The sequence below is a fragment of the Diadema antillarum genome, unplaced genomic scaffold, assembly GCF_040938485.1.
Source record: "Diadema antillarum isolate AM-2024a unplaced genomic scaffold, OU_Dant_1.0 seq00000216_RagTag, whole genome shotgun sequence".
Lineage (NCBI taxonomy): Eukaryota > Metazoa > Echinodermata > Echinoidea > Diadematoida > Diadematidae > Diadema > Diadema antillarum.
The window spans coordinates 435,887-449,972 of NW_027271271.1; positions in this window are offsets into that span (position 1 = coordinate 435,887).

Genomic DNA, 14,086 nt, shown 5'->3' on the forward strand with positions numbered 1-14,086 from the left:
AAAGTACGTGTTGGAATGAGGGGAGAGAGAGAATGGGGGGGGGGGGGGAGGTATAGGGGTTGAGGGTAGGGTAACCACGGAAGAGGTACTCTCACCTACCTGGTAAAGGGAAGCGAGGGTATAGCGAATGTAGGACAGAGACACCAAGGGAAGGAAAATACAGTATTAGAAAAGTAAAGGGGAGGATGGCCAATTTTGGGAGGGTCTCAAAGGGAGGTGAATTATGTAACAAAGAGGATAGAGTGTATCCAAGGGAGACGGCGTCACCACTGGAGAGAAGGGGAGCAGGGGCGTCAAGGGAGATGAGAGCATAGTATAGATGAAGGAGTACAGTGTAACCACGGGAGGGGCGAGTATATAACCAAGGGAATGGAGGGTCACCTCAAGGGATGGAGGAGTTTCGAACAGAGGGGGCAATGTCCTAACGGAATGGGGGGGGGGGGATAGGGGATGGGAAAACTGGAAGTGAAGTGCAAAGAAGAAGAATGTGCCAAAGGAGGGACGGGCGGAAGGAAGAGAGGAAATTAAAGAACAAGTTCACCTACATGTGAAATGAGTGAATGCAGCAATATTAGAACACAGTGAAAATTCTAAGAAAATCAGACATCAATCTGTTCAATAGTTATGAATTTTGAAAGTTTCTGTGTAGTCACTTATTATTATGATATAACGAAAATGTAAAGAAAATTACACAAAATTTCATTCTTTGAAAAAGTACACATTCACTGACGTATGTTAAGGGTAATATTATGTCCCCTGCTTTCTAAAAGATGCAAGTCAAGTGCTCTTTTATTATGCGCGAAAAGTGAAAATGTGTTGAATTTTCTTATGTTTTCTTTATATCGTTCTACACATGAGTCATCACAAGTTGTAGTAGTCTTCTCATCCAGCGATGGTGGCACTGAATTGAAAGTTCATTAAAAAAAATCACAATTTTTGAACAGATTGCCCGATTTTCCTCAAATTTTCACTGGTTGTAATCTATTAACATTGCTGCATTCTCTCAATTCACATGAATATGAAGTTGAACTCCCTCGTCCTTTAAGGATAGGGAGGCTCCCACTGAGGCGACCACATCGCAGCCATCGTTGGAGGAAGGGGTCTGATATAGATTCAAACTCATTGAAAATGGCGTGTATTTCTGCCCAATAATACGTGCCTTGGGGAAATTACGTGGCGATCACCGGGGAAATAAGAAAGTTGAAAACGTGCGCAAATTAGCTCTGAGGGTGTCAAACGGCGCCCGGCAGTTGCCCGCATTGGTTCTGTGTCTGTCACCGGTGTCTCGCTAGCTGGGGAGTTCATAGACTGAGTAGCAAGTTCAGACGTAGGTACCATGAATTAAAACCAAACAAACAAACAAACCAAGAAACACATAAAAGACAGAACGCTCACAGGGAAAAAATCTCACGCGAGAAAAAAAAAAGAAGATTTAAGAGCACTGAAGGCATAATTACAGCAATATTATGTACAATATAATGCTGTGATGACTATAACCTTGAAGAGTGTAATCTTTCCCTTCATGTCATTGCACATAATCTGTATTCCAATTTTCTCTTTTAAAGGACTACATTCTAGTGCAGTATAAAGATACATAATTACACACACAAATCTAAACGTAAATTTACACATTATAATGCATGCCACCGTAGAAAATTTCACCAATTTTGATGAGAAAGATAAGAAACATATTGCTGTTTTTCAATTCAACAGTCAAATGTTATCTCAACTGAATCGCTCTTCGAGATAAGAAACAAAAAACTATGATACATTATTTGTTTACGGAAACACAGTCAAACATGCTAACCTATACATCCGCCAAGAGAAACCAAAGATATCATTCGAAGACGGAACGCATGCCTTGCTAGAACCATACCCATTCCTTGAAAAAAACAAAAAAACAAGCAAACATTTATATAGAAACAAGATTGGGGAAACATCCCGCTGAGTACTTTTCGTTTTCTGCCTGAATGATAAAAACAAGAGCCCTTTTTGCTTCTTTTGACCGAGTGAATTTTATAGCTTCTGAAAGAGCCTTTTTTGACGAGCACTTTGAATCTCAGAAATCGTCTTCCAGACCATGACACGCCAAAGTGCACTCAACGCAAGTCTGCGTCACGACCTGTCACCCATCCCTGATGACTGAACAAAGACAGCGCACGTAGTATTCTGTTTGTTCCTTTTTGAAATCGTCATCCGAATTTCCCATACAGGCGAACAATCCTGATTCTTATCAACCTCTTTCTATCTTCTTTCATTTACTTCTGTATATCATGTCTGTCTTGCCTCTCACCAACTGTTCCTCTTTGTTGCTTCCATATAATAAGAAAAAAAAACTATGAGGATAATAATAATGATAATAATACTACTACTAATAATAATAACAATAATGATAATGATGATAATAATAATAATAATAATAATAATAATAATAATAATAATAATAATAATAATAATAATAATAACCTATTATTATTATCATTACCATTGTTATCATTATCATCATCATTATTATTATTACAATAACAACCATAGCTACAATAATAATGATAATGGCATGACGGTAACAATGAAAATGATATCAGTAGCAACAATAACTATATCATAGTGAATCTTATAGCCGTTATGACATAAAAGCGTTTATTTGATCGGTGTTCCCTACGCGCTTTGCAACTGTTGTCTATTTTACACAAACAAACATAATCATTAGTAGTCATCAATTACATTAAAGATGACAACAGATATAAATCTTGTATACCTATACCCTCTGGATTATGTATTATCTTATATTTTCATATATCACAGAACGGTTCAATTCGATTATCTTCCAAAATGGTGATTTCCATCAAATGATTTTGACATTATTTACTTAAATTACGAATGGAGGTGTATCATGCTGTCATGATGTCAAACATGACGATGAATGAATGAATGAATGAATGAATGAATGAATGAATGAATGAATGAATAGACGGATGGATGAATAAATGAATGAATGAATGAATGAATGGAATGAATGAATGAATGAATGAATGAATAAATGAATGAATGAATGAATGAATGAATGAATGAATGAATGAATGAATGAATGAATGAATGAATGAAATAATTAATTAATCAATTAATTACTATACGTCATTAGATGGTGAAAGAGTAAGAAGTGAATGAGGACTCAAACACGTGAGGGATCAAAATACAAGAAAAGTAATGAACGCATATGATTTAAAGAGTACACGCGTGTAATGTGGTTATCAAGAATAATAAAAGAAACAGAAACCTATTATGACATCATACAACAATGCCTTTGTATTGTGGTATCTTAAAAGTATGAGACAACAAAACACAAACATGATAGCCCTAACGAAAATAGGAATGCCTGAATACTACAATAGTGGACTATATTGCCATTGTGATGCCTGTCGAGTTTTTCCATCCCCTCACATCGTTCAAGTTATTATCTAGTGGAAAGAGCTGTATGTGTTTCTGTGTCTACATTATTTTGTCCGTGTGTGATTCTAAATACATGTACATGTGTATTTACATGATATCAACACGACGTGTTCCATCATCTTGCCAGCTAGCTATCTTTCTTGCTTCCTGTCATTCTGCGTGTTTATGTTTATGTTTATTATTATTCATTCTTAAATTCGTGTCCCATTCCTCCTTTCCGTTTGTCTCACGACTGCTCTAAGCATTTTTTCGGTGTTTTCTTTATACCTCTTGTCTCTTTCATCTTTGTCTCGTATAGGGCCCCCTTTTAATCTCTCAATTTCTTCTCCTTCTTTGTCTATGTCTGGTTTTTGTTTCATCGTATAGGATGAATAATGTATACAGATGATTCGACACCACCAAACATGGCAAGAAGTATTACTCCGCATACGTTTAAACAGATTAAGCTATGCAATGTACCATGCTGATCCTCACAATTCAAAGGTATTGGTGTCATCAGCGGTCTCTAAATTTCAGATAATGACGATTGATATTTGACGTGAACGTTTTGAAATTGATAGTGGACATTACATGCATTTGGGTCAAGCAACTCTTTACTGTCAATAGCATACCTCATTTCGCCTCTGGACAATAGAACAAGAAAAAAAAATTATCCACATCGCAAGCAGCCCCTAGCCATCCCTTTAACCTTATTTCTTCAGGCTGGTGCTTGTAAATGGCTATTGGATTGACATAATAGCTGTCAAATTTGACGCGGCTAGGACGTGACCACTGCGAGACGAATCACCGCGTTTTATGGTTTTCTTGGGGCATAATGCCGCTGGTCAAGTGTAGGTGTGGAAGTGGCCACTGGCTGCATGCAGTGCCGTACAAGAACAAAACTTAAGCCGCAGCTCATCAAATGAAAAATCGAGCAGCTAGGGGCATGTTTGGTGAAAGTATCACGGGAAAATGAAATAATGGGGTCGTAGAGGATGGAGTAATTTAGAAAAGCGAGAAAGTCACGCCGTCTCCGAGCCGACTCTTCAATGTAAAAGCATCGCAGTTTGATCGTTGTGTACCTCTCTGTCAAAGAGATTATACCTATAGAGTAAGTAGTCGTCATACGCGTGCGTACAAATAGTGCGTCCAAAATTGAAGAGGGAGCGCACACTCAGCTCCTGGCACTGGATCTAAGTCTACGTTCAAGTCATATCTTCTCATATCATATCTGGAATGATTCTTATTCTTCATTACACATTTTCATTTTCAGAATCACAATGTCGTTAATTGTTTGAATATTAGTTTCCACGATGGTATCACATCATTTGAACCATTTGGTAGAGTCCAGACTTTTTTGTTGTTCGCAAAATAAAGAGTGGGAACTTGGGTGTAGACTAGACAGTACTTGAGCATTATGACGTTTGTTTCGCGTACATTCCCACTCAAGCCATAAAATCAAACAACCTCAGCACCATTATGACGCTTAAAGATGACCATTGTGACGTCACAATAAAGCAACGCAAGGTCACTGCGCCGAATGTTCAAGTCGAGCGCATTAAACAGTGCGCTGCCAGGATCCGTGCAATGGCGGCTCCCACAACGGGAAATGGCAGCTACCTCGCGCGGCTGCCTCCCCACTGGACTACGCCCTCTTGTGTTATAATCTCTTTGCTCTCTGTCTGATGCCGCGCGTGATATAAAAATAGCGCGCCCGCCCGGAGCGCGAGCGTGCGAATGCGATTAAAAGCTCTCCCACTGTACATCAGCTTCTTCGCACATCTCGTCCCGGTTCACCTTTGGCGCCTTCGGACCTCGCAGCTTGGCGTATTGGAGAATTTCACACACCATCGATCTGCATTTTGGCCAACGGTGGATAGTACGGTGCATCGTGATTGAAAAAACACGAGGAAATCACATAAAACTCTCCCCACACCTTCAAAAGACATCAATATTACGGTGACGCCACCTGGCCACGTGTAATTTCTGCACTGGTGTTTGCGTGTGTGTGCGCGTGTACGTTTGTATATAGTGTATCAATAATCATTGCTAGCAACGACAGAATATCACGGTAGGCCTACTTTAAGTTTGTCGTCTAAAATGAATACATGTAGGCCTATAACTTGTAAGTGTAAGTAGCTCATCTTGACATGTGTGTAAATGATTTCCAGCAGTAATATTCGGAGTAGGCCTAAAAATAACTTTCTGATCGGCACTTCCGTGATTAATTATTGTTCATCTTCGGTTTATTACTGGTTTGGTCTTCAATGACATAGCAAATATCAATAATCCATCATATTGATTTTTACTGACACCACTGTAATGTACATGTTTTTATAAAAGGGAACAGAGAGGCGTTTTCCCGGCGATAAAGTTAAACGTTCATGAAAAACATAATGATGAAGAACCCGCGACACATTATTTTCCATGTTCAAACGGCACGGGCTTTTCTATGGAACGACATGTCTTGAAAAGTTAACTAAAAAGATGCTCTCAAATTTAGAAAACAAAATATTAAAACAGGAGTCAATGTTTATCGAATAAAATTGATATTGATATGTAGGCCCTACTTGTACAATGTATTATAGGTTTCCCCGCCCAATTTCATCAGATTTGCATTCGAATTGATGAAAAGGCGTTCAAATTCAAGCGATTTTGGCCACTGTTCTACTCTCACGGTTCATTTTAATTCTTAGAGCATTCAATTTCATTTCATGTCATTCCTTTTAGATTTTATTTCATTCAATTTAGAGAGAAATTCATTCATTATTTAACGACTCAAAGTTGGCATTCAGTTTCGCGCCAGCTGGAAAGACGTTCAAATTCGTTGCAAATACTAGTTTCAATTTCATTTATAGGAACACAACTTCGCGCTTTGAACGTTCGAATTCAATCAACATACACAACTTCTACGGGCCTTTTTTCACTGTTATACGATTGGGTGATACAATTTCATTTTCATTTCAAAGTCTCATTTGATTATCTTAATTGTTACAGTATTACATGTATATCTTTCCTGTTGACCTTTCTGTCACTTTCAATACATCCCTAACAGTATGGATGTAACATTTAGGAAATAGCCATATCCCAGAATATCTTAGTAGTCCTATTGTACGTCCAAATCCATATTGATCCATTTTGATTCCATTCCTTAGTTCCCCGTGTCCATATCATAAGTTGCCGCAATTTGATCAGCTGTAGATAGACCTATTTCACCAAAGGGTTATATCGCCAGTTTTGCTGGTTGTCAAGGTCATGCTTCATCGACTAATTCTGTCCGTATTCGAGATGTTCACGCATACTCTGTAATGTATCAGCGGCTAAAATCGTGCATGAACAAAGTGTAAATGTATGCAATGTTTGGAAGTGGGTTTACACGAGTTATTAGCTAGTATGATTCATAAATCACATTTCAATGTATATATTGAGTTTGCATATTCATACAGCTGAGTAACTACAAAGAATAAAAGCAACAACGAAAGAGACTGTCCATACTTTGTAGTTGTTTGCCTTATCGTGAATTTGAATTCTTATGGCACAGTACTGGTGGAGATGAAAATTGGGCTTTTAACTTTTTGCGATATACCAAGAAAACACCTATGATAATTATAGTACAAAACATACCATTTCAAGAGGAATTCAAAGATTATTTAATGAAAATCGGGTTTGGACTGACTGGAACATCCAAAAACAAAGTCGAACAAAGCGATCGTAATAATGTGGGTCCCACACTTTATTAGAATCGCTCTGTTTTGGATATCTCAGCCATTTCAAAACCAATTTTTATCAAAAGAAACGTTGAATTCCTCATGAAATTACATGCTCTTTCATATTTCATAAGAGATATCTCATTATCTCACCAAAAATGTTAGAAACCTGAAATTAGGTCTCAATCAAGACCATACGATCCCTTTAACGCTCTCACGGCGGTGCTGATGTGAATTTGAATGCGTTGCACTTGCATTTTTAATTTGAATGCCCTTTTTACACCCTTGTGTGAAAAACCCATGAAATCGCATGCTGATGAAATTAAACTGGATGAACTATATCTGTATTTACCTTTTCGAATGTCGATCTCGGTGATCATTCAAATTCACTCGAACTTGAATAACCGCGTCGTTAAATCGAATGCAAATCTGATAATATTGGGCGGGAAAACCTATAACATAACTTTCATAACAATTCAAAAAGACGCAGACAAGCACGTTTTTCAAACATAAGTATGTCACATAACATTACGGGAAGGTGCACTCTGCCTTTCTTCCACGCTGATCGATCTCGGATGATGCAAGGAATTAATATTCATGGCAACAGCGAAGTGTCCAATATTGCAAAAACACACAAAATATTAATCATGTCCGCGACGTCTTCTCAATTCTCAATCAGTCATAAGTTTTCTTATTAATTTCTTTGCTGCGTTTACGTGACTTTCCTAATACACAGAAACGACGAAGGATTCATCGGAATACACGACAACACTGGAGGTCGCATTTCCTATGTATCACCGCACATTGAACTTTCATTTCCAGTCATTTTCCTCTCTCTTTCGCTCTCCCTCTCCCTCAACCCCTTTCTCCTCCCCCATCCCCTCCCTTCCTCTTACTTTTTTTTCCCCGGTAGAAACGACTTTAGTCGTTAGTGGCACTCTAAAGTGCATGCACTTGACAGCGAAGGTTACCACAGGGGCGCGAAAACAGCGGACATTGCGCAGTCTCATTTTGATATACCAAAGAAATCAAAGTTATGCCCCCAATCTGCCTAAATCTCCGCACAATATGCGCATGGCGTCCCATTGATGCATACCGACCAAACCAAAATTGCTTTCTACTTTTGCTTGGGCGAATAACGGCGTCAAGGCTCAAAACCCGAAAGCATCGGATGACTATAAAAGTGAGTCCAACCACGGACTTTTTCAAACTGCATGTCGTGTCCTTTCACCCCACCCCCAATCAAGTAAAATCTTTTCTCCGATGAATATGCACAAAATTCTTTTACATCGTCCCGAAAAATCTGAAAATGAGTTTTCGACCTGCAGAAACGGTCTAAATAATCTACTTTCTTCTTTTCGGACATATTTCTTTGACACGTCCCACAAGGACAGAAAAGCAATCACAGATGATACTATGTGGGTGAGAGCCATATCTACAAAGCCCCATATATACAGTTCATTTTTCCTATCCCTTCTTCTTTGAGATTCGCGTTTGAGATGCCGTGTGGAGTGCGAGCAGTCTTCTATTGTGCCCATTGGAGGATTTGCGCAGGGACTATTCTGAGCTTTCACGAGTCACATAGGTGGAGATCAAATCTAAAGTTGTTTCTGATCCTGGATGATTGCCTCTACATTCTCCATCTATTTATATCATTTAAGTGCAATTCTTAGATATTTATCATCACAGTGAGTAAAACAAACAAACAAACAAACAAACAAACAAAAAACATATTCGAATGACTTCAATAAACAGAGTAAAATCAGACGAAAAGATTTGACAAAATTTTGTCCATATCGAACTATCGAGGTGAGAAATTCTTGGAATTTGAAGGTCGTATACATTTTCATCAAGTTGTGATACCATTCACAGCCATGCACTTATGCATATTAGCTGGAATGTTTTATTCACAACCTCCCCATTGGCATGCTTTTCCTTTCATGTCAGATGGAAACTTAAGTAAAGATTTGTGTGTGTAGGTCACTGAGAGAATGTCTTGTGGTGTCGTAAAAATCATAACCTCATTTAAACTTCACTACCCGTGGTTACTATACATACACGTACTATTTCATACACACGCATACAATTTGAAATTCCGTTACTTTCTTATACCACACTTAGGTTCGATTTTGATAAACCCTCTGCCTTATTATACTCTACTTACTGCTGCCAGTTGTACATTGTGTGAACTACTCGTATAATGTTTCATGATTTAAAAAAACCCCAAAAACCTTCAATTAATTCTTGTGCTGATTTGGAGGGGCGCCAGCAAGCGATCGCATGCAGACAACAAACGCATGGCGAGATCACAAAGTCGGCAAAAACAATTCCTCTTTTACAGCAATAAGACCCTTTCATGTTTGAGTCCTTCCAAAATACAAGTGTAAAAACAGTCACAAATTACACTTCGATGATAATAAAATTGCGTGACAACTTCCATCAGGTATAATCATAATGACATGAATGAAATGGCAAAAATACGTTTTCGTTCTCTTTATCTCTTTATTACCTCTAACAAAATCAAAGTGGGAAACTAAAGGGGGAAAATAAGAATTTCCTGTCAACTCAAACTGCAAATGATATAGGTAGTAATAAGCATGAATCAAGATGATAAAACGAGCAGAATTTCTTTATTTCTTTTAATCTAGTAATTTAAGAATTCATAAGACAAATTCAAGAACCAAACATTAGTTACAATTTCTTAATTTAAAAAAAAATCCTCAAATTTCTACCATTTTTGTTAATCATTACTTCTTCTCTATTTCATTTAAATTTAGATTTTTACAGAAGATTCTTTCTTTTCTTCCTCCATTGTTTTTAGCCTTCATTGATCTTTTGGGCTTCTAAAGATATCATAAAAGATCATAGGTTTATTTTTGCAACTTAATTCATGTTTCTTTTTGTGTGAAATTAGTTGTTTGCTCTTATTGTTAAATGGAAGAGCACACAATTATATTACGCATGAATGACAACTTCAGTTTTGCAATTTTTACCTTTGTGCCCTGGATAAAAAAAAAAAACCAAAGGTGTTCACTCATGCGTAAAGTTTCCCTTTTTGTTGACCTTGGTTATACCAGGATGATAGCTTATTGAGACTATATGGTATGTAATGCATTAATCTTTAGCCAAATATTTTGAGAAATTTAAACTTGAAAAAGCATTTACTTTTTTTTTTCTTTTTCGTTGAGTGCATATTGACTCTTGAACTACAAGTACGTTGTATATACACGAGTTTCGCGTCTGTATAGCATGCATAGTATGCAACGTATACTAACGATTTCTGCACGGGGCTTGATGTGGTCAAAACTCAGGATGTAACTGATTTCTAGACTACATGTACATTGTATGATTTGCGGATGATGCTTCCACCCTCGTATGGGTGGAATGAATCTCAAGTTTGTCATCGGAAACGAGTGGAACTTCCTCGATCCCTGCCCCCCCCCCCCCCCCCTCTCTCTCTCTCTCCACGCGGTGTTTACACTCGCAAACACACACATCGAATATTCCTAGTAAATACAGTAATCGGGAGGTTTCACTGTGTACAAGGGGCAGAAGAACTCTCCCACATCCCTACTGCGAGTTTCCAAATTTACTTTCCAAATACATGTACTCCGTTATTTGACACAAACATATTGTATGCTAACAAGACGACTCCCTCAGCTGCAAGTGGTGTTTACTGTGCCGCGACTGTCTGTGGGCCTACAAGTGTAAATCGAGCGAGATCGACTTAAGCGAGGTCGACTGTATTTTATGAGGGAAACCTATGGGCATCCGTTCTAACGAGACTTCGTTATACATGCAACGAGAATAATATTCTTGCGGTCCAGAGTATCTCGTTATAACGGGGTTTGCCTGTACAATAGTACTGGAGTACCGGTCTGTCTAAGTGATTGTTCATGGGCAATGTCGTTGATGGTGCAATTGTACAGTGTAAAAATGTTACCCATATGTCATATCACGAGTAGGTCCATACTTACTACATGTATGTTCTTTATAGTTTGTCGACAACTTTGTTTATACATAAGAGATATTGACACAGATCATACAATGTTGGTTATCATTGTTCTTTTTTATTTTCACAGCCGTTTTTATTCCAAAGGAAAATTACATATTCAAAATAGCACTGGAGCCTTCACATTTCAACACGCCTTTAAGAATGTCCATACAGGCAGGTGTGCATTTTAGCAAAACAATTCAGGAACATGCTGATATTCCCACAAGAAAAGAACAGCACCTGGTGTAGAGCATTTGAATCACACCAGAAAAGATAAACATGTCACTCTTGTCACATCTAATTAGAAAATCAACAGGAGATCACGCAATTATCTACAGGAATGAACAAATTTGATGCATTTTGCTGGCAATTTCTGTTCTCATTTTCATATACGAAGGTACTTTACACATCAGTGGCGGATCCAGAGGGGGCGCAACCGGCACACGTCCCCCCCCCCCTTTATTTTTTGTTAAAAACAAAAGAAATAAAAAGAAAACTAGAAATGTCGCTATGGCGACTGATGCCTCCGCCATAATGCATGATTCTCCCAATAGGCGTATAGTACAATGTCTTCACAATGTGTGATCCATGACAGTTTCACATAACTGGCAAAATATTGAAATGACAGGTTTGTCAGTAATGTCTTGAACTGGGTTTGCTATAATTTTCTAAGAGTGCAGGTACACATATTTGGGGAATTTTGGGGAAGTTTATGCATTGAGTAATTTCCAAGGTATGAAGAAAGAGTGTGATGACAGTCCAAAATAGATTTTTTTTTTTTTTTTTTTTTTTTGGGGGGGGGGGGGGGGGGGGGGAGGAGGCATTGAAACCTAGCCTTTGACCCTTAACCTTTGACCTTTTGGCTGGAAATTTCCCAGAGAATCTCCATTAGGTAATGCATGTATTAAGTTTTGAAACTAATAATGCAAGCATTGCATATACTAGTATATGAGGGAAATAGTAAAATTTTGAGGAGTTGACCTTGACCTTTGACCCATGACTATTGACCCATGACCCCTAAATTCCCTAGATAATCCCTGCCAGACAGTACATTCGTATGTACCAAGTTCCACGAAGATACATTGAACCATTTGCGAGAAAAGTGATATTGCAACATTTTCACCTAACCTTTGACCTTTTGACCTTTGACCTTATGACATGAAACTCTCTGGACAATCTTTACGCAGTAGTACATGTTCACACCAAGTTTCAAGAAAATACCTTCGGGCATTGCATAGATATGGGGGAAATTGCAACATTTGTAGCATTTGACCTTGACCTTTTGACCTTTGACCTCATGCCAATGTCACTAAAATCTACTCAACTAATTGTCCCATCATACATCATCCTTGGACCAAGTTTGGTGAAAGCTGCTTCATCCAGTTTTGAGTTATCACATAAACAGATAAATTTTAGGATTTGACCTTGATCTTTGACCTTTGACCTCTGTCCGATTTCACTGAAAAACTAATCAAGTAATTGTCCCGTCATACATCATCCTCCAACAAAGTTTGGTGAAATTTGCTCTATCCAGTCTTGAGTTATCTCGTAAACGGATACAATTTCATGATTTGACCTTGACCTTTGACCTTTAGCCGATTTCACCCAAAATCTATTCAAATAATTGCCCCATCATACTTCATACTTGGACCTAGTTTGGTAAAATTCCAGTAAATATTACTCAAGTTATCGCGTAAATGAAAGCGGACGGACGTACGTATGGACGTACGGACGGACGGACAACCCGAAAACATAATGCCTCCGGCACCACTTCGTGGCGGAGGCATAAAAAAGAAATGAAACCCGGAAGTGGCACCAGAAATATTAGTTGCGCCCCCCCCCCCCCCATTTACAGAATTCCTGGATCTGCCCCTGCACATTGACACACTTTTCAAATGCTACCTTTAAGCAATATCTGTCACAATTAAGATAAGCCTCTACGTGGATCTATGATGAAAGTTAAAGTAACACCCCCCCCCCCCCCCCCCCCCCCCCACGAGGTACAGTATTTCAATGTTTCTAATTTTTGCATGCTATTTGCACAAAAGGGAATATCTGCTCCAACTCATTTCAGACTGAATAAAAGTTTACACACATATCTGATGAGTATCAATGGCTACACTCATAAGAAAACCAATACAGGTGATTGACATGTGTAAATATCACGAAGCATGATTACACCATAATTATTGATGATAATATCCTCCTGAATGAACACTACCACATGCTCTCATTAAGAATTACAACAAAAATCAGTTACAATGACTACATCTGTATCTCTCAAGTTAATACTTGCAGTATTACTTCTTTTTTTTTTTTGTTAAATTTGTGATCATTCAGTAGCTTGGGAACATATACACTTGAATATGATAATGATCTTTTATTACACCTTCAAGTCCACAATAGGATCACTCATACAGCTTGGAGGGCAGCTAACTCTAATGCTGAATCAAGTGTTCAACTGAATCATTTTGTCAAATCCAAGTATAATAACAATGTGTACATTATTATTTGTCATACGGATGTGATCAATTTTTCTTGACTCATAATTTATGTTTTCAAATTACAATGGGTAATTTCAAGTTTGATGCTGCAAACACATAGTGTTACTTTTGGTCCTATATCAACAACAGCACCAACAATAATCCTAAACTTGAAATTGCAGGTGTTAGCAGATTGACGTCAAAATTGTGAAGATGTTTTGGTAGCTGCAGTTGAAAGTCATCTGCTGAACTGAGCTCCACAATTCTTGTTGGCCAATTACGTGATTATTCCCCTTTGGCTAACACCAGCCCCTAGAGACCATCATATTTGTCATTTCAAGTTCAGTGTTAGTATTAGCATTGCAACACTAAGACCCACATTCGCGTCCATGGATGCACTTCGTCCCCATTCACATCAAGTATGTGCATAGTCTACACAGTCTATGCAAGTGAAACAATCACCCGTGGAAAGT